The sequence below is a fragment of the Podarcis muralis genome, chromosome 4 (assembly GCF_964188315.1).
Source record: "Podarcis muralis chromosome 4, rPodMur119.hap1.1, whole genome shotgun sequence".
Classification (NCBI taxonomy): Eukaryota; Metazoa; Chordata; class Lepidosauria; order Squamata; family Lacertidae; genus Podarcis; species Podarcis muralis.
In genome coordinates this window covers 42,185,783-42,207,659 of record NC_135658.1, presented here as the reverse complement: position 1 = coordinate 42,207,659, position 21,877 = coordinate 42,185,783, and positions in this window count along the sequence as shown.

The following is a 21,877-nucleotide window of genomic DNA, read 5'->3' as shown; positions in this document are numbered from 1 at the left end:
AATAATGGCGGGTTTTGCCAGGCACCTCCCATGAAGACAAGCATCATATCCTTAATCATTTTCACCTCCAGCAGCCAAAGCAGCCACCTTTCATTGCACCCTCTCTCCCTCCTCCCTTATTTACCGTCTCCCACAAAATACATTTCAAGAACCTTTGCGATGCTGGAAATGCGGATGCCCTAAATTGAGTCTGTCAATGTAGTCAGCCAAGCGGTCAAATTTCACAAACACACACACACACACACACACACTTGCGCTTAATATGAGACAGGCCACACTTTTTAAAGCACATCTGCGGTAGTTTAACCGAGTCAGCAATGCATGCATTTCCCCAGTAAAACTGCAAGGAAACCTAAGTGCTTTGCTTAATTCGCCCAGGATTTCCCTCTGGCTTCATATAATGTACCAAGAGTTCAGATTCCTAAGTGGTCTTCAGCTAGCAGTCATTTTTGCTCAATATCGCTCTCATTATGGGCCAATTTCAACTTATGAATTAATTTATAAGCCAGTCCATTTGTGCAGGCAGGCAAAGCTGCTGGAGGCACAGCTCTCCATTCTGCCAACCTCCGCCCAATACTAATGAGGAAGACGGGCTGCAGGGTCAGCTGTCTGTTGTTGCCACGAAGAGGTGAGGGAGAAAGCAGCTGGAAGCAGCAGTCACAATGGAGGGGGAGAGCAAAGATCCTAACCAAGGGATGCAGAAGGACTGGCTAATATGGCACCCTTCGGACGCTGTTGGACTACAAATCCCAGCATCCCTGACTAGTTGCCCTGCTGGCTGGCGCAGGTGGGAATTGGAGTTCAGTGACGTTTGGAGGATGTCATGATGGCTACCCTTGGACTATTATTCTGTAACACAGACTCAAGCAAAGCTGTGATTGGATCTCTGGTATTGAAGTGGTTCCCAAATATTTTCAGCTTCCCAGATCTCATCCCCACTGCCTGCTACTTTACCCTATAAAAGCATGATCCAGAACAGCAGTTTCCACAACTCACTCAGGAATATGACAACACCATGAAATTCAAAACAGTATCAATTAATTGCACATTTATTCAAAATCCAATTAAAACCATTTAGCTTGATTGATTGAACGACATGGATGAATTTGATCCAGCGGTATCAACTTTTCAAAGCCTCATAGTCATTTATACTTCCAGTGCCCCCCTGCTGCCCCCTTGCCTCTCAGTGCCCTCCCCCTGCAGGTAATCACAGAATCGTAGAGTTGGAGGGAACCCTGGGGATCATCTAGTCCAACCCCCTGCGATACTGCAATATGCAGCTGTCCCATACGGGGATTGAACCTGCCATCTTGGCGTTATTAGCAGCACACTCTTACCAATTGAGCTACGCTCCCTCTGCCCAGTTTGGGAATCACTGTTGTAGCGCATGCCTTCGCCGTCATGGGAGTGTCAGGTGAAGACATGCCTGCCTCCCGCTCTGCTGTGAGCATCTCTGCGCAAATGTAAGGCAGCAGAAGGACTTCGCCTTGCTGACTTTCAAGTCACTACTGCGAACATGTGCCCTGAGAACTGCAGTAGCATCAGCAAAACACTTCACTATCTCTCTCCAGCCCCACCTTTCAAAATCTTGAATTAATTTTTGTGTGTGTAGATGCTGGCGTGCTCAGTCAAGATGAAAGGATGTGTGTGCCTCCACTACTTAGAACACTTTCCAGACCTATCCAGTTCCTTGCATCCTGTTGTTTCGACGGTAGGGGATCCCTGTCATTTCTGCATGAGTAAAAGCAATCGAACGGCAGGCCGGAGACAACGTGCTGCAAAACATCCACCAGGTGGCGTGGGATTGTCACAGAATCCCCAGTGGTGGCTCAGCAACATGTTTGCAGCCATCAAAATCATGTTTATGCATTACTTCAACACATTTGAAAAACGTATTAAGAACTCCTGGGGTCTCCGCTGCTTCCCTCCCCACCTATCTCCCACGTGGGACCTTTGAAAAAGAGGGCAATTTGTATAAATGTTAGTTCTGTATAAAGCCCCCAGTTGACTTATGGGAGATAATGACAAGAATTTGAAATAATATGATCTGCAGCTTGAATCTCATCCATGCCATATCTCTAAACACTAAACCCTGCCTGCAAAAAATGAAGTAGAGAAAAAAGTACACCTTTAAACTATAATTCAGAGCCCCTTTTGCCTTATTAGCAAAAGCTCTTCTGGCAAGATTAGAGGTGGAAAACACTGCTGAGCTCTCACCTAGGCTGGGAGACGTTGTTCCAAACGTGAAAACAAAAGAGGACAGAGAGGTAAGTACAATGAGGATATAGAATAGATCCAAAATAAAGATTGCCCATGCATTGCCTCGTTTGCAAAGATGCCCTGAAGTAAGGGATAATCCCTTTAAAAATGTCTGGGCTATCTTCATTTTTCATTGGTTTGTTATTATTGTTTATTAAAGTTGCATACCACCCTTCAGCCAAAGATCACAGGGTGGTTCACAACATACATATACAAAATGAGAAGACAATGTACACTGCCATCAGAACAGTAGAGGCTGGTACCCATTGGACTGCTAGGGCGGAAGGCAGGGAGCCCAGAGGCCATGGTAAGTCATTCTGGTTTTGTACCCCTCCTCCTCTCTGCTGAGTTTTACCAGGGCAACACTGGGACTAAGGAAAAGGAAGCTGCCATAGGCAATGCCACCCCCTGGACTGGTTGTAAGTAAGCAGGGAGGCAGATGAGTGTGCCTCCATGACACACAATTGCCTGATTCACACGTTGAGTGTTAAGTGTAACATTTATGGACAAACTTATGCAGATACACCCACCCTGGTTGCTTTACTCCCTGAGCTGAGCTTACCTCATTTAAAGTGCATTTGTACTTTAAGGGACTGGGTGTCCCTGGATAGTCAAAGTGATCCCTGATTTATGAGACAGAAATCAGTTTGGTGACTCCCAGGAAACAAGACAATCAACTTTTCCCAGCCCCTCCATTCCATCATCACACTTCACAGGTCTGGCTCCCTTCTCCCTGTAAGTTGATCCAGATAACCCTGCACCTTAATAGCACCACACAACTTCACAAAAGTCCCAAGTATGGCACAGGAGCACCCTTTCCTATGGGCTACACAACCCTTGCCTGTTGGTTTGACATTTCAGGTTCCAAGTGTCATGTCTGGTGCCAGACTGCATTGCCTTCCCCCAAGCATCCATTCAAGAGCTCCTACCTCCCTGCTCCTCTTGGCTTCCACATTGGATAATGGACGGTGGAGGGGAGGGGGACTTCTTGCTCCCTTTTGGCAACTCTCAGCTGACAAATTGAATCAAGCCCTCGCCCGTCTGGAAGGGGCAGCCTCTCCGTAACGTTGCTTGCAGGCGGCTTGCGCATGCGCACCTGAGCACACTCAATCGACTCACTGGCTTTAATCTGGCAGCAAGCAGACAGTGCTGGCCAGCAGAGACTGGAGAACATGCCAACGGCACCCAGGAGGTGTTAATATCACCTCCCACATGGACTAGACAGGAGACATATGCTGAGATTTGGAGGCATCAGTAAGAGGTCCCAGGACTAACGCCCATATAAAGCTTTCTTCCATAGGAATGCCATCATCATCATCATCATCACCACCGGGCAGAAAAACAAATTCCACTCCAATAAATTCCAGGTTTGAAATTAACTGCTAGAATGTAAAAGCAAGACAAGAGCTAGATACTGTTCTTCTCTCTTTCCTTTCAGAGACACCATTGCTGGGCCTATGAATTATAGCCTTCGCCAGATGGTTTGGACTATATCTCCCACCAGCTGCAGGCAGTTTTGGTAGTTGCAGCCCCAAGACTTCAGGAGGGCCCCAGGTTGGCAGAGGCTATAATAGGGCACCTCATCCATCGAATGCCTTCTGACAACTAGGGACATGTAATGCATTTCTGCAATAAGCAATATATATAGATATAGGCAAATATCTTCCCTGCTATCATGCAATTGATTTTAATGAGCACTGAAACTGCAAAGAAGACTTGAAGCAATTATATTGACCCTACACCTCCTTTCTTATGAGAGTGGCTACTTACAAAGTGTTCTCTTCAGTATCCTCGCCCCTCGTGAGGTTTGGCCCAGTTGTCTCATAATGCTGCCCCAGCTACAAAGGTCAAGAAGGTGCCCTCAGCTGCCTCTCCCCCAAGGTGATAGACTCAGCTCAGCTCTCTCCCAAGGTGCTTCAGCTCAGTGGGACATCATTTCAGCATGATACGATGCAGGTTTTTCTTTCTCACAGCAAGATTTCTGCAGTTCAGCTTCATTTGGGGGACGATGACACCACCAGAGCAAGTAGGAAACCAGCATGAAGAAGACAGCCTCCAGTGAATTGGAAAAGTGGCTCACAAACAAACAGCAGGTTGTCGCAGAAAGTCACATCCTAACTAATTCTGAGATACTCTGGCTTATTAAAAACAACAACAACAGCAACCCCCCACCAGCCAATCTATGGGTCTGAATCTTAGGTTCTCACCATTATGGTGTCCATCCATACTACTTAAAACTGTAAGTGAAAGGACGAGTGTACTACGTGTGTTTTCACAATTGTATCACTTCATGGTCAGGGTGTCAGTGCTCTGTCTCCATGATCAGAGGCTGATCACTGACAGACTTTGAGCTTTCAAATTTCAGTGGCACTCTGTGCAACACCAAAATTTGCCCCCCCTCCCACCTTATGTTCTAAGACATTGTTGTGAGGGCTCCTGCAGCACCCTCTCAGTTCAGTGCCCAGGGTGGGTGAATTGTCTGAACTGTCCTCAGTCCAGCTCTGTCAGAGACAGCAATGCTTCTGAATGCCAGTAGCTGGAAACTGCAAGAAGGGAGTAAGCTCAGTTCTTACTTACAGGCTTCCCACAGGCATCTGACTGGCCACTGTGAGAACAGGACGCTGAACTAGATGGACTATTGGCCTGATCCAGCAGGGCTCATTGTATGTTCTTAATTTCATTCATACCCTATGAATTTCACCTCACCAGGCTTTGAGTTGGTGGAAATGAGAGTTCCCGCACACTGCTGGACTTGCAAATGGGTAAAAAAGTATTGGGAAATGATCCATTATGAACTGAAAAAAATGTTTTAAAGTACTCCCCCCCCAACCCCAACCCCAGAGTCCTTCCTGCTGGGGATCATTCAGACTGAAATTCCCAGGTGTCAAAAAAGGTTATTTATGTATGCCACTACTGCAGCCCATGTTTCATTAGCCCAAATAGGGAAAACGAGCGAGGTCCCAACGAAAGAAAAATGCCAACTGAAGTTGACAGGATATGCACAGCTTGCAGACTTAACATATATAATAAGAGAACAAGAAGAACATACGTTTAGAGAAGATTGGAAAACATTTATTGACTATATGGGAAATAATTGTGTACTGTACAGCTGAAAACGCTGGCAGCATTAAGATAAATTCAACAGTGTAAACAAGTTTTGATGGATGCAATAAGGGAATACTGAATGGTATAGCTTTTTTAAAAAAATATATGCAGGAATTTATGATATGTAAAATCAACCATGAAAGAGAAGAAGGGAAGGATGTAAAAATGAGTACTTTATATTGTACAACAGATACAGAGAGAGAGAGTTCCCACACCCTGCTAATAGCTTTTGTCGGGGCTGGGGGATAATATATATTTTTAACAAGATGGAGAGAGAAGACCTAAACCAGACATGAGGACCACAACTGTAGCCACTCCAGCTCCCATCAACCTTAGTCAGCATCACCCGAGGCAGGATGATGGGAGCTGTAGTCTAGAAGGACCACACATTCCCAAATCCTTGACTTAAGCATGTGGTCCTCTCTGGTAATGATAACACTTGCCGCATCCCACACCCAGTGTAAAGTCCATTTTGTAAAGTCCATTTTGTCAATCGTTTATTTATTTATTTATTTATTTATTTATTTATTTATTTATTTATTTGCATTTTAAAATTTTATTGAATTCCATCATATATACAACAAATCCAAATTTCAACAGTTCTCGTACATTTTGGACTTCCTTCAACGTCGTTGACATTCATTCGTAGTCAGATCTTAAAATCGCATTCCATCTCTTCCTATTGCCCTTCGTACTATTTTTTAAGTTCCTTCGTTTAAACAATACCTGTTAGTTCTTTACAGAGCCTCTTTAAGTCCCACCAGCGTTGTATTAACTGAACATTTATTCTCCAGGTAACCCACAAATTTCCCCCAGTCCTCTATGAATTTTTGATCTTTTAAATATCTTATTTTCCCTGTTAATTTATCCAACTCTGCGTATTCTATCAGTTTTGCTCTCCAGTCCACCACCGTTGGAGTTTCCTCCTGCTTCCACCTCTGAGCTACCACAATTCTGGCTGCCGTAACCGCGTACTGGAAGAGTTTGTGATCCTTTCTCTTAATCTCTTTCCCCACTATACATAGTAAAAAAGCTTCGGGTTTTTTAACGAAGGTATAGCCCAACATCTTTTTCAGTTCGTTATAAATTTCCTCCCAAAAACTTTTAATTTTTTTGCACTCCCACCATAGGTGGTAAAATGTCCCTTCCTTTTGTCTGCACTTCCAGCATTTGTTATCTGTCCCATACATCCTAGCCAGTTTTACAGGGGTCATATACCACCTGTACTGCATCTTCATCACGTTTTCCTTGAGTAATGTACAGGCCGTAAACTTTATATTGACTCTCCAAAGCTTTTCCCAGTCCTCCATCTGGATGTTATACCCGATATCCTTAGCCCATTGTACCATCACTGACTTCACCTCCTCATCCTTCGTGTGCCATTCTAATAATATTTTGTACATTTTAGAGAGGTTTTTATATTCGCTGTCTATTATCTCCTTTTGGAATATTGATTCTTTCCCCTCATAGCCCCTTTCCTTTACCTCTGTTTTGAACATCTCATTGATCTGGAAGTAATGCAGCCAACCCTGTGTATACATTTTGACCTGGTCGTATGGTTTAACTTTCCACTTTCCACCTTCATTGATGACCATTTCCCCGTACTTCCCCCATCTTTCTACCATGTTGACTTTCTTTACACTCATTAACTCCTGCGGAGACAGCCAGTGTGGTGTTTTCGGCTCTAATATGTCTTTATACCTGTCCCAAACCTCTATTAGTGGGCCCCTAAATATATGATTACAGAAGCCCTTATGCACCCTTTTTTTATCCTTCCACAAATACGCATGCCACCCATAGTTATTATTATATCCTTCAAGGTCTAATAGCTCTCTATTTTCCAACTTAACCCATTCTTTTATCCAGCACAGACATGTTGCTTCGTAATATAGTCTCATGTCTGGTAGGGCGAAGCCCCCCCTATCTGTTGCATCTGTTAGTAGCTTGAATTTGATTCTGGGCTTCTTCCCTTCCCAGACATATCTTGAAATTGCTTTCTGCCATTCTTTAAAGTTTTTTGTTCCTTTTAGTATGGGGAGTGTTTGAAACAGATATAGAAACTTGGGTAGCAGCATCATTTTACCATGGAGATCCTTCCCCAGAACGATAGTTTTAATCTGGCCCAGGCCTCCAAATCTTTTTTAATTTTATTCCAAACCGGGACATAGTTGTTTTGGTATAAGTCGATATTTTTGTTGGTAATCCAGATTCCCAAATACTTTATCTTTTTAACCACCTCAATTTCAGTTTGATGTTGCAGTGTAACCACCGCATCCTGATCCATATTTTTAACAATCATTTTTGTCTTACTTTTGTTCATTTTGAAACCGTCAATCGTTTATTTAAAGTAATATGTAGCCTGACCCTGCTGGGAATTTGTTTTCCTTGTTTTTCGGATAAAAACCCTGTTAGTCTTGGGTAATTTCTGGTAATAACCCAAGGATATGAGATTGCTGTTATCACGGGAAGACCATGACAGGTTATAAAATTATGTTAGGAACAGTGGGGATAAAAATCAAGGTTTGAGGTGTGAGAGGGAGCAAGGATTTATTTGGCACTGGGGGCACTGGCCAATTGAAAAGCTTGTTTGCCTTCTCCCAGCTTGAGGGCAAACTGGCTCTGCACATCCACCGCCATACATAGGATAGGATCCAGCTTTTGGCACACCACTGGAAATGCTGTTTGCAACTGGTTGCCAAAACCCACACAAAGCACTGGATGCCTCTTGGGGGCTGCTGTGAGCAGTCTTGTCAGGTGTACCTCCAGGTAAAATATAGTGTGTTTGGGAGCACTTGGAAGTGTCAGTCCCATTCTGCCAGCCAGAGAAGAAGAAGGGTTTGGATTTGATATCCCGCTTTATCACTACCTGAAGGAGTCTCAAAGCGGCTAACATTCTCCTTTCCTTTCCTCCCCCACAGCAAACACTCTGTGAGGTGAGTGGGGCTGAGAGACTTCAAAGAAGTGTGACTAGCCCAGCAGCTGCATGTGGAGGAGCGGGGATGCGAACCCAGTTCCCCAGATTACGAGTCTACCACTCTTAACCACCACACCACACTGGCTCTCAACAGTTTTGATTTAGGAGACAGGAACAGAGAACTGCTGTGCTTTTGACTCGTTCAAGGACTGGTTGCCTCTAGCTGAAGAGAGGTGCAATGAGAGAGAGAGAAAATGGGAGGGAGGGAGAGAGGGAGGAAGAGAGGGAGGAAGAGAGGGAGAGAGATCAAAATCCTGCTTGGAAAGTGTCCATTTTCGGTAATTATTATGTTTATAAATTTCAAAAGCAGACTGCAGAGGAATTTTCAGTGAGCAGCCAAAGCACACAAGATCAATATCCCCAAGTCCCGACTCTCGCATTAACACACTCGATAATCAGCTCGGCTCTCTCTGCTTCTTTGATTATTATTTCAGCATGTAGCAGCTGCCTTACAAGTGTTATGGCCTCTGATGCACTGAGGGACTTGGTTAAATGCAGATTATTGACCTGTGAGAACACAAGACCGTACTTGAATACACTATCATTTTCTCTCACAAATCCATACCAAGGACATTTCTCGTCCCAAGGGAATGCTCCACATTACTTTTGAAGCTTTGAAAGGCCTTCTTTCCTCCCCCCCCCCCCCCGCTCTGTCTGTTTCACCACACACACACTGTTCCATAATGTCCATTTTTAAAATACATTTTATATCAATAAGTCATTCCTGAGTTTTGGATTTTTTATGTTCTGTCACATTTCCCTGGCTATACATAAGATTATGTAAAGGCAAATTCACCATACTTATGCTTCAGCTCTATCTAACATTTATGCTCAGTCCTAATGGGTTTATTACAATTTCAAAAATACATGTAATTTTTTTAAAGCACCCTCTTGCCGTTATTTTGGCTATGGCCCACAGCTTAGATGTTATGTTGCATAAATACGTCCTGCTTTTTAAATGGGACCCAGGACTAAAATATTGGGCTCTTATTCCATTAGCACAATGTTTGTGGAACAGATCTTCCCCCATCTCCCCCACATGCTCCCCACAACCCCTAAATCTGCTCTGAAGGGTTGGGGGAAACCCTAGAACATATTTAGGAGCCACGCAGGGGGAGGACAGGGAAAGTTCTCTTGTACAAGCATAAATACTGGCACTACTGGAATGAGTCACTTAAATCACATCCGCACCAGACATTTAAAGCAGTTTTGTCCCACTTTAATAGCCAAGGCTTCCCCTAGAGAATCCTGGGAACCCTAGTTTACGCCTCACAGAGCTACAATTCCCAGCACCGCGTGTCCATAGAATCATAAAATTGTAGATTTGGAAGGGTTCCTGGTTGCTCTACAGAGCCCTCTGGTGTCACATTTCAAAAAACACATTATGAACATTACAAGCAGAACGTAATGTTTCCCTCTGCATTATGATAACCTTTCCTTAACGTCACAAACCGTGAGTGTAAATCCGCCCTAAGAAATCTCTCTATTTTCATCAGAGGAATGTTGGAGGGTATGCCTGCAGATCTTTATTGGTGGCTTAAGTTTATGTAGATCTCAGAGTGATGAATGGTTTAATGATCAGTTACATGTTGTAAACAAGCCTACCCACTTGTGTGGAATGTCGACAAGTGTTTTAATCTTTTTTTAGCTTATCATTGGTTCTTTAAGTAATTTCGGATGTTATATATGCTTTAAACTGGTTTATTGTTATCCTTATTGTTTTGTTAAACTGAAATAAACAAATAAACTACATGTGGAGGTCAGGAACACAACATCTCTCTCTACCTCCTGCAGTGTTTAGAGAGGGGCAGGTCTCTCTCTCTTCCAAGACAGGAGCTTAAGAATGCAAGTCTATCCTTCCATAACCTCATCAGGAAAAGGTGAATATTCTACATATCATATCCCATATTGCCTATCAGTCAGGAACAGCCTGCCTTCTCCTCCTCCTCTTCTCCTCCTCCTCCTCTCCCTTTTAAATTGCCTGTAAGCAGGACTATCTACCTCCCAGAATTTCATTCCATTTAAGCTGGGATTCCTAGACAATCTGTCCTAGTTCTTCATAGGACAAGCCGTTCTATCTCAGTCAAGTCTGCATTCTTTGCCACACATCTCCTCCCGCCTCCAGCATTTAACAACCCATTTAAATCTTATTCTGTAGTACTTATTTTCTTAGCAACACATTCAGGCAGAAATAGATGTCACACCTCCAGATCATTTGAGGGGGTGGAATATAATTAGAAGGGGGAAATGTCTAAGAAGAAGAAGAGATCAATGAAGTCTGAAGGTGTAAAATCCTCACGCAAATATTGGGTCTTTTGCATCCAGCACAACCAAGGCTTCTTGGTTAACTATGAAATGTCTACGAAATGAAAGATCACTGAAGTGTGTGGGGAGGGTGGGAAATGCACAACCGACTCATCCTTGATTGTTGAAACAAAACCTGATCCCCACCCAAAGGTGAACTGTTGACACAGGGGTCTAGGAAAACTGGCCCTTCCATAGATAGCATTCTTGCATGCATCTCAATCACCAAGTAGTTAGAAAGTCCAGGGAATACCCAGGGTTTGGTTTCCTTGAAATGCAGGTAAATAGAGACTGTGGTGTCCTTAGGATATATGAATACATACACACACACACACACACACACACACACACACACACACACACACACAGAGTGCATGGGATGGAGGTGTTCACAACATTAACACACCCCATTAGGATCCCAGGGAGATGTCCAAGCCGTAGCTTTAGGTCCAGCACAGAGCAAGGTAAACCTCTGTGCCTCCAACTTCCAGCATCAGCCAGAACTCTCTCCCTCTTGCACACAGCTTATTGTTCTCCATCCTGAGATGACTTTGCCTCCAGCCAGTTGAGATAGGAGAAGCCCACCCGTTTGTCTCTACGCCGACAGAGCTCGCTCTTGAAGTGCTAGTGACAGTAATTAGTTGAGTGGATAAAGCCATTGCATTTGCAAAGGATCAGGGGCTTGATAGGTAACTTCTTGTAGATTCTACTGTCACAGATAACCCACGGATATTATCCAGACTGACTCCTTCAAAGCTAGAGAAATATCCATACAGCCTAGCGCAGTGCTGGTTTAAATCAGAGGTAAATCAGACAGAATCCAGAGTCTTCAGGTAAATGTTGCGATAGCTCCTGCTGGACCAGGTCAGTGGTCCATGTAGTCCAGCATCCTGTTCTCACAGTGGCCAACCAGATGCCTGTGGGAAACAGGATCCAAGCACAAGACCACTATCCCCTCCTATGGCTTCCAGCAACTGCTAAACAGAAACCTGCAGTGAAGGCAGAACATCTTCATCAGGATCAGTAGTCATGGTAACACCATGAGGGGTAAACTACAGTAATAATATTAATAATAATAATAATAATAATAATCTAGCTGCCGTGTTCTGGATTAGTTGTAGTTTCCGGGTCACCTTCAAAGGTAGAGCGCATTGCAGTAGTCCAAGCGGGAGATAACCAGAGCATGCACCACTCTGGCGAGACAGTCTGCAGGCAGATAGGGTCTCAGCCTGCGTACCAGATGGAGCTGGTAAACAGCTGCCCTGGACACAGATTTGACCTGTGCCTCCATGGACAGCTGTGAGTCCAAAATGACTCCCAGGCTGCACACCTGGTCCTTCAGGGGCACAGTTACCCCATTCAGGACCAGGGAATCCTCCACACCTGCCCGCCTCCTGTCCCTCAAAAACAGTACTTCTGCCTTGTCAGGATTCAACCTCAATCTGTTAGCCACCATCCATCCTCCAACCACCTTCAGACACTCACAGAGGACCTTCACCACCTTCACTGGTTCTGATTTGAAAGAGAGGTAGAGCTGGGTATCATCCACATATTGATGAACACCCAGCCCAAACCCCCTGATTATCTCTCCCAGCGGCTGCATGTAGATGTTGAAAAGCATGGGGGAGAGGACAGAACCCTGAGGCACCCCACAAGTGAGAGCCTAGGGGTCTGAACACTCATCCCCCCCCCCCCACTTTCTGAACATGGCCCAGGAGGAAGGAGCGGAACCACTGTATGACAGTGCCCCCAGCTCCCAGCCCCTCTAGACGGTCCAGAAGGATGTTATGGTCGATGGTATCAAACGCCACTGAGAGATCCAGCAGAACTAGGAAACAGCTCTCACCTTTGTCCCTAGCTCGCCGGAGATCATCAACCAGTGTGACCAAGGCAGTTTCAGTCCCATGATGAGGCCTGAATCCCAGTTCCCAGCATTCTTTAGGCAAAATCGTTCACTTTAAATGTATAGGAAGAACGTAGCCATTATCTATGGCCTTTGAAAGAAAGAAGGCTTAAAGGCTATCTTGAGGAACGAAGATGATGGGGGAACACAACGCATCATCCTTTCCCTGCCCTCCATTTCCCCCTTCAAGTGGCTCCCCGTCCCCAAGACTGCTTCTAATTATCATTTTTGAAAACCATCAGGCGGAAGCTGCATGCATCAAGGTGCAATGTCAGGTCTGGCTCTCCCTGTTGCTCAGCCAAGAATTTCTCATGTCCTTCCTACTACAGTATGGAAATGAAGTGTGTACTTTCTGACATCAAGACCCAAAGGCAATCCTGCAGGAAGGGATGGATAAATTGATTAAAGAAACCATGCAAAACATTTCTCTCCTCATGAATTTCTTAAGCTTCCTGAAGCTGGCAATCTTGCAGGACCCTTTGGGGGATTAGAAAATAAAAGAGGGGAGGAGGGAGACTCTGGACTTCTGTTGGTGGAGAAGCCATATATATGTGTGTGTGTGTGTGTGTGTGTGTGTGTGTATGCGGCGCATGCACATGCAGGAAGAAGCAGAGAGACATTGTCATGCTGTTGGTAGTAGAAGCCTTCCAAGCTTGAACAAAGGAAAGATGTCTGCACTTAAAGCTTCAAGGACGGTTTTCTTTTGTTGAGCCTAGTACCAGGATGCCTCTCTAGCTACTCAGATTGAGGGTCTCTCCCTCTCTTTGTACCCTGACCAAACTGGATGCAAATGTTTGCTCACCACTTGGATCACAAACACACATATATTTCAAGCATATTTCTAGCTCTTTAATGGCTTCCCAGTTTACTCTTCCCAGAGCTTCAGGACCCTTTAAAAAAGCTAGTTACCAGGAGAATTTGGGGGAAGCAATGCCAACCTAGAGGGATGCGGGTGGCGTTGTGGTCTAAACCACTGAGCCTAGGGCTTGCCGATCAGAAGGTCGGCGGTTCGAATCCCCGCGCCGGGGTGAGCTCCCATTGCTCGGTCCCTGCTCCTGCCAACCTAGCAGTTCGAAAGCACGTCAAGTGCAAGTAGATAAATAGGTACCGCTCCGGCGGGAAGGTAAACACGACCCGGAAGCTGTACACTGGCTCCCTCGGCCAATATAGCGAGATGAGCGCCGCAACCCCAGAATCAGTCACGACTGGACCTAATGGTCAGGGGTCACTTTACCTTTACTTTTTATGTTCTTTAAATATATGGTATGGATGCGACCTTTGTTCTGAACTTTAGGAACTGATTTCCCTTCTTTAAGCTTTCCCATCATACCGCTTTCATAGTTGGTAAGACTGAGGGAAAGGTTCCTTTTTCAGTATTTTTAAAATTGATGTGGGCCTCTTTGGGAGACGTCCTTGTCCGTGAAGCAAATAAGATTGGAGAAGTGCAATTGCCACTTTTGCGATTTTTTTTAGGGTAGGTGTAGCCACTGCATCGTCCTCCACAGGTTATTGGACTCCACCGTCCATCTTCTCTGGCCACTGGCTGGTCTGATGTGAATCATAGTATAAGTGAAACAAGAAGTGATTCCCCATCCTTGGTTTAAAAATGCAAATATAAAATGCAAGGGAGAACAGTAGGGTATCTAGCAGACAATGAAGCTCAGAATAAGGTAGTCGCCATGCCCTCTCAAAACCTCTCTAGAAATCTGACCTGCCAGGATGCAAGCAAACCAAAAAAGGTTTTAACAATGGAAGATGAAAAATATGACCTTATTTATCTCTATGGCCTGGAAGACATCCAGAATGATCAAATGGCAAAGCTCCCAGTGTTTGACAGATGAAAACAGCGGGATGCGCATGTTACACCGAGCGAATGATTCTAGTGCAGCAGTGAGTAAATATGTTCTTTCAGGGGAGTCTAGCAGCATGAGTCAAAATCTTCATTTTAAAGCATGTCACTTCCTCCAGCACACAAGCTGCCTTTTAACACTGAGAGGCCACGAAACATATGATTGCTCAAGGATTTTAGACAGAAGGAGCCCATGCTAGAATTGTGAAGCTCTGCAGTAAGAGATTACAAGCATCGCCCCAGTTTAGAGATCCTGACCTAAAGCCTCATCTGCACTAGACATTTATATCAATTCTATACCACTTTTGATAGTCATGGTTTCCTCGAAGAACCCTGGGATTCTGCAGTTTGTTAAGAGTGCAGTGAATTCTCAGGAGACTCCTATTCCCCCTCACAGAACTACAGTTCCCAGAGTTCTCTGGGAAGAGGGAATGATTGTTAAACCAGCTTAAGTCTGTGGTGTGGATGTGCTCTTAGAGCAGGGGTCAGCAAGGTTTATCTTGCCTGGGCCAGATCAGTCCCACAGAGATCCCTCCATGGGCCGGATCGCATGCGCGCCCACAATTTTCGGCGTCTGCACATGCACAGATGCGATTTTCAGCATCTGCATCTGTGTAGATGCAATTTTCAGCGCTGCAGAAGTGAGTTGCCGCGCTGTGCTGCGCCGGTTTAGTGCAGCATGTAAGCAGGCAGCTCGGTTCGGAGGCAGCTCATGGGCCAGTCAAATGACCTCCGCAGGCCTCTTCTGGCCCATGGGCCTTAGGTTGGTGACTCCTGCCTTAGAGGATCCAAGTACCCAGACTGGGCTATGATTTCGAGAAGAGGAGAAGCCTTGCCTGATGTTTGGCTGTTTTGTAAGCATTACAAAGTACGCACATTTCAGCAGCCAGCATGCCTAGGCAACAGATGCGACACCTGGAACACAGGAGAGATAAAGGAGAAGTTTGGAAGAGGAATAATCTTTAAATAAGATTATGCCGACATGGGGCTTCTTAGGACAACACAATGAATTTGGATAGTTTTCCCACAACCACGTTGCTGACATGGTTATCTCCTATTTATCCTCAGTAAGTTTCAAATTATGATGGCCTAGGGCAGCTTTCTGGGGCGATGGGAGTTCAGGTTCCAAACACCTGGGAAGGCATCAGACTGGCAAAGGCTGGCCTAGAAGGATGGCTGTGGCAGCATGATAAGGAAGGGACAGAGAACCGCTTTTTCCTCAGGGCTGCATGTCAGCTGGTAGCCCTCCTCAATGGGAAAATTTCCCACTTTCCCCCCAAGCTTTTGGGTATCACATGCCAGTGGTGGGCAGAGCCACAGATGGCTAGTAGCCTGAATGGGCAGAGCAACAGGTAAGAATGTTAGGCTGCATACACACCATAAAACACCCCCTTCCCAAGAATTCCAAGTTAATGGTTTGAGTTGTGGTGGGGAGCCACAGGCCCCCATGGGCCAGTTGAAAACTGGAGGGCAAAAGAGCAGCGTGGGACTATTTGAAAGTCCTTTAAGAAATGGCTGGCACTGAATTAGTTGGCACACTGGATGCCAGGCAGAAAAGCCTCATCACATCAATCCTACCTTATCTCCTTTATGTGGGTGTGGAGAGTGGGTCTCTCCTCTCCATTTGTGGTGGGAGTGTAAATATGTTGTCAAATTCTGGTCTAAAGTGTTCTCCACCATGTGGAGTCTTTTCATTCAAGGTTTCCTGAGAGGCACCAGGTTCAAAAAGGAGATCCTGTTTTGCAGGAAGGGGTGGGATCTGGAGTACAGGAATCTCTCATGAAAATTCATCCTAAATCCAATTCGTTAGCAATAATGTGGAGGGTGTGGGGAAAAAATCCCTAGAAATATAGGAGCTCTCTGCCAAGAGTGTGTCTTTCATGTCCAGATCCTGGGTGAATGCATATGATTGCACCAAAGAGCAGCATCTTACTTCAGAAATCCACCCACATGTACAGTTTTTGCTGATGTGATGATTAGAATTTTACCACACACCATTTAGAAAACAGAGCATCTGAGGTCTAGTTCAGGCAAACAGCAGGGGTGAGGTGATAAAACTGTTCCTGGATTGTATCCACTTTTGACTGAAGTGTGTGTGCACACTGTTGAGGATGATCATTGAACACTCTTCCATGTCACATGCTCCTTTTGCTTACCAGGCATCACTGAAAAGAGTTCTAGCATCTCTTACTCCGCAAATGTCAGTTTCACACACACAATGACCCCACTTTCTGGGAATTTTACGCATGTGGCTCCTCCAATGTGGTCTGAAGCGGTATCATTTAGGAACAGTTTTACCACCTTGTCTGCAGTTGCATAAAATTGGACAGTGTGTGCCCTCCATTGCTTGGCCAACATTCAGTTGTATCCATCCAGGGTAGCCACCAAAAGCCATAATAACATCTTCATCCATCATGGATGGCCTGGAGGCCATTGGAGTCTGTCAGGATGCCAGATGTGTTGAATAGGTGCGCTTGCACTTTTCTTCCTAGCACCTTGTGCAGATGCATCCAAGAGTGATCCTTTTGCCTTCTCCCAGCTCTATGATTCTGACATTTTGCTTCATAAGTACAGCTATTTAAAGCAAAATGACTTGACCCTCCAGTCCTGATGCAACAACTCAAAGAGGTAAACAACTCTGGCTCCAACCTAATAATCCATGCAAATATTTCAGCCGAGTAAAAACAGTCCAAGAGAGAATCATAAAAAATAAATAAATCCAACATAAAACAGACATAAGCAGATCTAAGAAAAGCAATTATTTACAGGCGCAGAGACCTAGTAAAAGCAATTAGGAGGCTTGATATTAAGATATTAAGAACTGATTCCATCTTTAAAATGTTGGTGGGCCATAAAGAGATGGAAGCAAGAGGGACCCTTTAGGATGGAACCTTGTCTCCTCTTAACGCTATCAATTCTCCAGTTAATTATCTGATAATCACCACTGCATTCATCTGCAAAATAAATACCCCATGTAAATTTAAATCTGCATGTAAATAGAGTAAGAGTTAATTAACACAACAATAAACTACCCAGCCATCTGAGTATTCCCAGCAACTATACTGGCCATTAATGAGAAGAGTCTATTACCGTTTGGTGCTCTCTGATTGAAATATCCTAGCCTAATGCATTTGTTGCAAAGGAGAAATTACCATCGCCATGATCCAAGGAGCAAGTCGGCCAGTGATCAAGTAATTCAGGCAAATGTAGGTCTTTTTTCTTTTTTAAAAATGAAGTGTGAACCCAAACACTTGGTTAATTTTAAACCTGTGCTTACGTCTGCATTTACTTCAATGAGCTTTATGGACATCATTAAATATGTTGATATGATTTGCTGTGCTAAGGCAAAGAGGGACTCCTCCCCCACCAAAAAAAAATGTTTGACACTCTGTACAGTAGGAAGTTCTAACCTAAGAATTAGAAATTGGAGGCCTCATGGTTGGCCAACCCTGAAAAGCACCAACTGGCCTCCAATTGCCAACCCAAAGACGAAGAAGATCAGTAGACAATCCCCAGCTTCATCAGGTAGAGCTGGGAGAGACTCTTGCCTTCTGCCAATCAGTTTAGACAAGGAATGAGGAACTGAATCTGGTCAGCAGGCTGGATCCTCATCTCTGCCATGGCTCAAGTTGGGAGCTGAGCAGAACCACCTACCTGTCAAGTACCTGAGGTTATAGTCAGCTGGTTTGGGCTTGCAAAACGCCATGCACAGAGCTATGCAACCCCTGACAATCAGCTGATTGTTGGCATTTACATCACTCTGTAGATCACCTGAAAACTGCATAGTGCCACCCAGAGCGCTGAGCAAGCCCCAACAACCAGCTGATTGCACAGCTCTGTATGTCTGTCCTAGATCCCTTAGACTAATGAGCTGCCCTTGTGTGTGATGGCATGTCCTGTCACAGCAGTGGTGAAGTAAGAGTCAGTTGCCAGCCCAGAGCTGTCTTCTTCTTTGCCTCAGGTAGCAAAATGTATTGAACCTGCCCAGCCTGTGCTTTCTAATTCTCACCAGTCAATGTCCTCTAGGGTCCATTTGTACCTCACCTAGGTTTACTTTCAAGTTCTGGAACCCCAGCTTTAAAAAGTCAGAGAATCATTTGCAAGACAGAGCCTCTGTGCCCTGAAAGGGCTGGGGTTCCCACCTCCATTGCAGATTCTCCCCAGTTCCTACTACAAGGTTGGAAATTCCTTCCTGATGCCCATTAGAGCACCCAAGTCGCTTCCTTATCCCAAAAAAGTCTGATATTTGGGGCCGGTGGGTTTGTTTCACAAGAGCTCCAAAGCAGCTTCAATTGCATAGCCTGAATGTGTCAGGATATGATTGAATCCCACCCCCAAATAGTGCCCACTGTCAGGGGCTGAGCATCAGCACATCTACCCCCCCCCGAAGTATCAGTGGGCAGAACTTCTCCTCACCCCAAAAGCATCTCAGGTTGCAGATAAGACTATATACAGTGGTACCTCGGGTTAAGTACTTAATTCGTTCCGGAGGTCCATTCTTAACCTGAAACTGTTCTTAACCTGAAGCACCACTTTAACTAATGGGGCCTCCTCCTGCTGCCGTGCCACCGGAGCATGATTTCTGTTCTCATCCTGAAGCAAAGTTCTTAACCCGAGGTACTATTTCTGTGTTAGTGGAGTCTGTAACCTGAAGCGTATGTAACCCGAGGTACCACTGTACATTGCTCCCCTTCATCTTCACAGGAGATGTTTCTCCCAGTGAACAAGGTGCTTCCAGATGGTTGTAAATTTGGGGTGGGAAATCAGGTTGCCCCAATTCTAGCTGATGGGGTGGGGCGTGTCTTGCACGGCTGCTTCCTCAAAAGATCAGGGTTTTGTTTGTTTGCTTGTTTCTTGTTGTTTGGTAATGAAACTGATGGGGAATTCCCTGGATTATCCAGGCCAGCACTTTCACCCAACCTCACCACAAACAAATTGGGGTGAATGCTCCTTAAACAGTCAATCGTCTTGTCTTCCTGCAATCAAATCAGGGTGACTGTTCAAGAAATAGGTCCTCCGGAAACCACCCTTTCCCTTGCATCCCTGGTCATCACCTTGCAAGCGTGGCCTCCGATAAGAACTACCCTGCCCAGTCCTCGCCTTTGCCTCTGCATCAAAACGCACACCTTATTCCCCAAGTCCTTCCGTAATCCTGCTTCTGAATTCCTGCCTCTCAGAATATTATCTGACTCGAGCGTATGCCCCACTTCATTAAGCCCGTAAGCCACTGGCTGGATGGTATCTTCCTTGTATCCGTTTGCAATTTAAAACAGGCACTCGCTTTAGATCAAAGAAGAGGCAGCAACAGCGGGAAGAGAAATTAGAATCTCGTGGCATTTCCCTTCGATTTCATTGCCACTGTGCCGTCTCACTCATTAGCAAGAGAATGAAATCTGTTACAGTTCAGGCTGTCGCTGCCTTTTATCCTGTGGCCGCCGCATGACACATTATTGCCACATTTAACACCGATTGGTCATGGTCCTTCTCTTCCAAATTGGACAGTGCTCCACACGCTGGTATTAAAGCCCCATCAGAGGGGGAACAAAGCAGCCTCGCTGCGACCCCCACCCCTTTTGGGTGTTTTCCCATCCTTCTCTTGTTATTACCAGTTCGTTTTCATGTGCTATTTTTTTATTAAGTAAAATAAGGGAGTGCTTTCCCCCTGACTGTGAATTTTCATACCGGATTGACAGCCCCAGAGACTAAGGCTCTCTCTGTCTTTCCCTTTCTTCTTTTTATCTGCACAAATGCACAGCAAAGAAACAAAGCAAAACAAAAAACAAAAAACCCAACCCCATACTCCTATCAGTCCCTTTTTGGCTGCTCTGTCTTGCCACTGACCTGGCAGGAATCCCCTTTGATGGGAGGCCATCTGAATCACCCACTCAGTCATCCATTTAGTCCAGGGTTCACCAGAGTCTAGCCAGAGTTTCCCTAGCTTGGGTCTCCAGCTGTTTTTGAAGTACAACTCCCATCATCCCTAGCTAACAGGACTAGTGGTAAGAGATGATGGGAATCGTAGTCCAAAAACAGCTGGAGACCCAAGTTTGGGGAACCCTGGATAGTGCAAAATCTTGGAGGACCCCCTGACAATAGTACTCCTGGTCAGGGTTCCTGCCTGCCACTGATGTTCTCCTCCACGATACAATAACCTGGAAGGAGCATGGCAGGCATCTCTCCCCCCCCCCCTTTCACACACACTCTTTCAGTTTTCTTTTCCATAGCAATGTACAATAAAAATGATTAAAACATCATATAATTACTGAATCATAAAACACAGAACAAATACCAACATAAATCAAATTAATTCTCTAAAAACACTTGTGAAACAAATGGTTTCAGCAGGAGATGAAATATCAGCATTGTAGGTGCATGTAGGATCACTGATCCAAAAGCTTGATGTCACTAGGCTAAAAAGCCTCAGCTCTCATCAAAATCTGCATTCCAAGTACCTTTATATATGCATGTGCGCACATGTGTTTTCTAGGTACTTAATTCCTTGACTGTGTAATGTGCATTGAGGCTTGATCTATAGTTCTTCTGGATTTGCCTGCTCTTGGGGATGCCACTAGGTGTTTAAAAGGGCGCAGGCCTATGACACAGACTTGCATACAATTTGAACGTGGTAATTTATAGAGAGAAGGGAATTTAGGTCTCTGATCAAATTAAGATAATGGGTGCTTGGGGTCTCAGCAACACTGTGCCTTGAAAATGCTCAGCAGTCCTGTAAGCAAAATAAAATAAATATTAAGTTTAAAAAGAAAAGAAAAACAAGGAGAAGGGGCTGGAAACCTGGGGCAACAGATTCTTAGGGTTACCCGGTAACAGTGTCCCCTGCTGTTTTGCAAATTTTTTTGCATGGCATTGATTCGTTGATCACCCTTGGGACTAGTCTCAAGATTGTGTTACCTTCTATATAGTTGGCATTTTTTAAAAAAAAAATATTGCATTTTTATCCCACCTTTTTCTCCAAGGAGCTCAAAGTGGTATACATTGTTCTCCCCCTCCTTCATGTAATTTCCACAACAACCCTGTGAGGTAGGTTAGGCTGAGAAGCAGTCAACTGGCCCAGGTCACCCAGTGAGCTTCATCATGACCAAGTGGGCATCTGAGTCATGGTGTCCCAGGTCCTAGTCCAACTCTCTAACCGCTACAAAATGTTGATAAAGTGTGTATTCTAAATGTTCAGTTCTTCTGGAATATGTCTCAGTGTGTCCATGAAAGAGATTAAGAGGGGATATTTGTGTGTCTGTGCTGTCTTGAGTCTTGTTTAAAAACCCACAGTGAATCACCTTAAATCTGAGCTTCATAAAACTGTGCAGGGTCAGCAGAGAATAGAATTAGAATGGGAGAAAGGCAGCGGGAATTTAAGTGCTAACCGTCTTTAAATTTAATGCTGAAATACATCCATGGCATTATTGCTTTATTATGTCTTTTTATGAAAGGTTAAAAGTGCCTCTCTGCATGGTTAAAAAAGTACCGT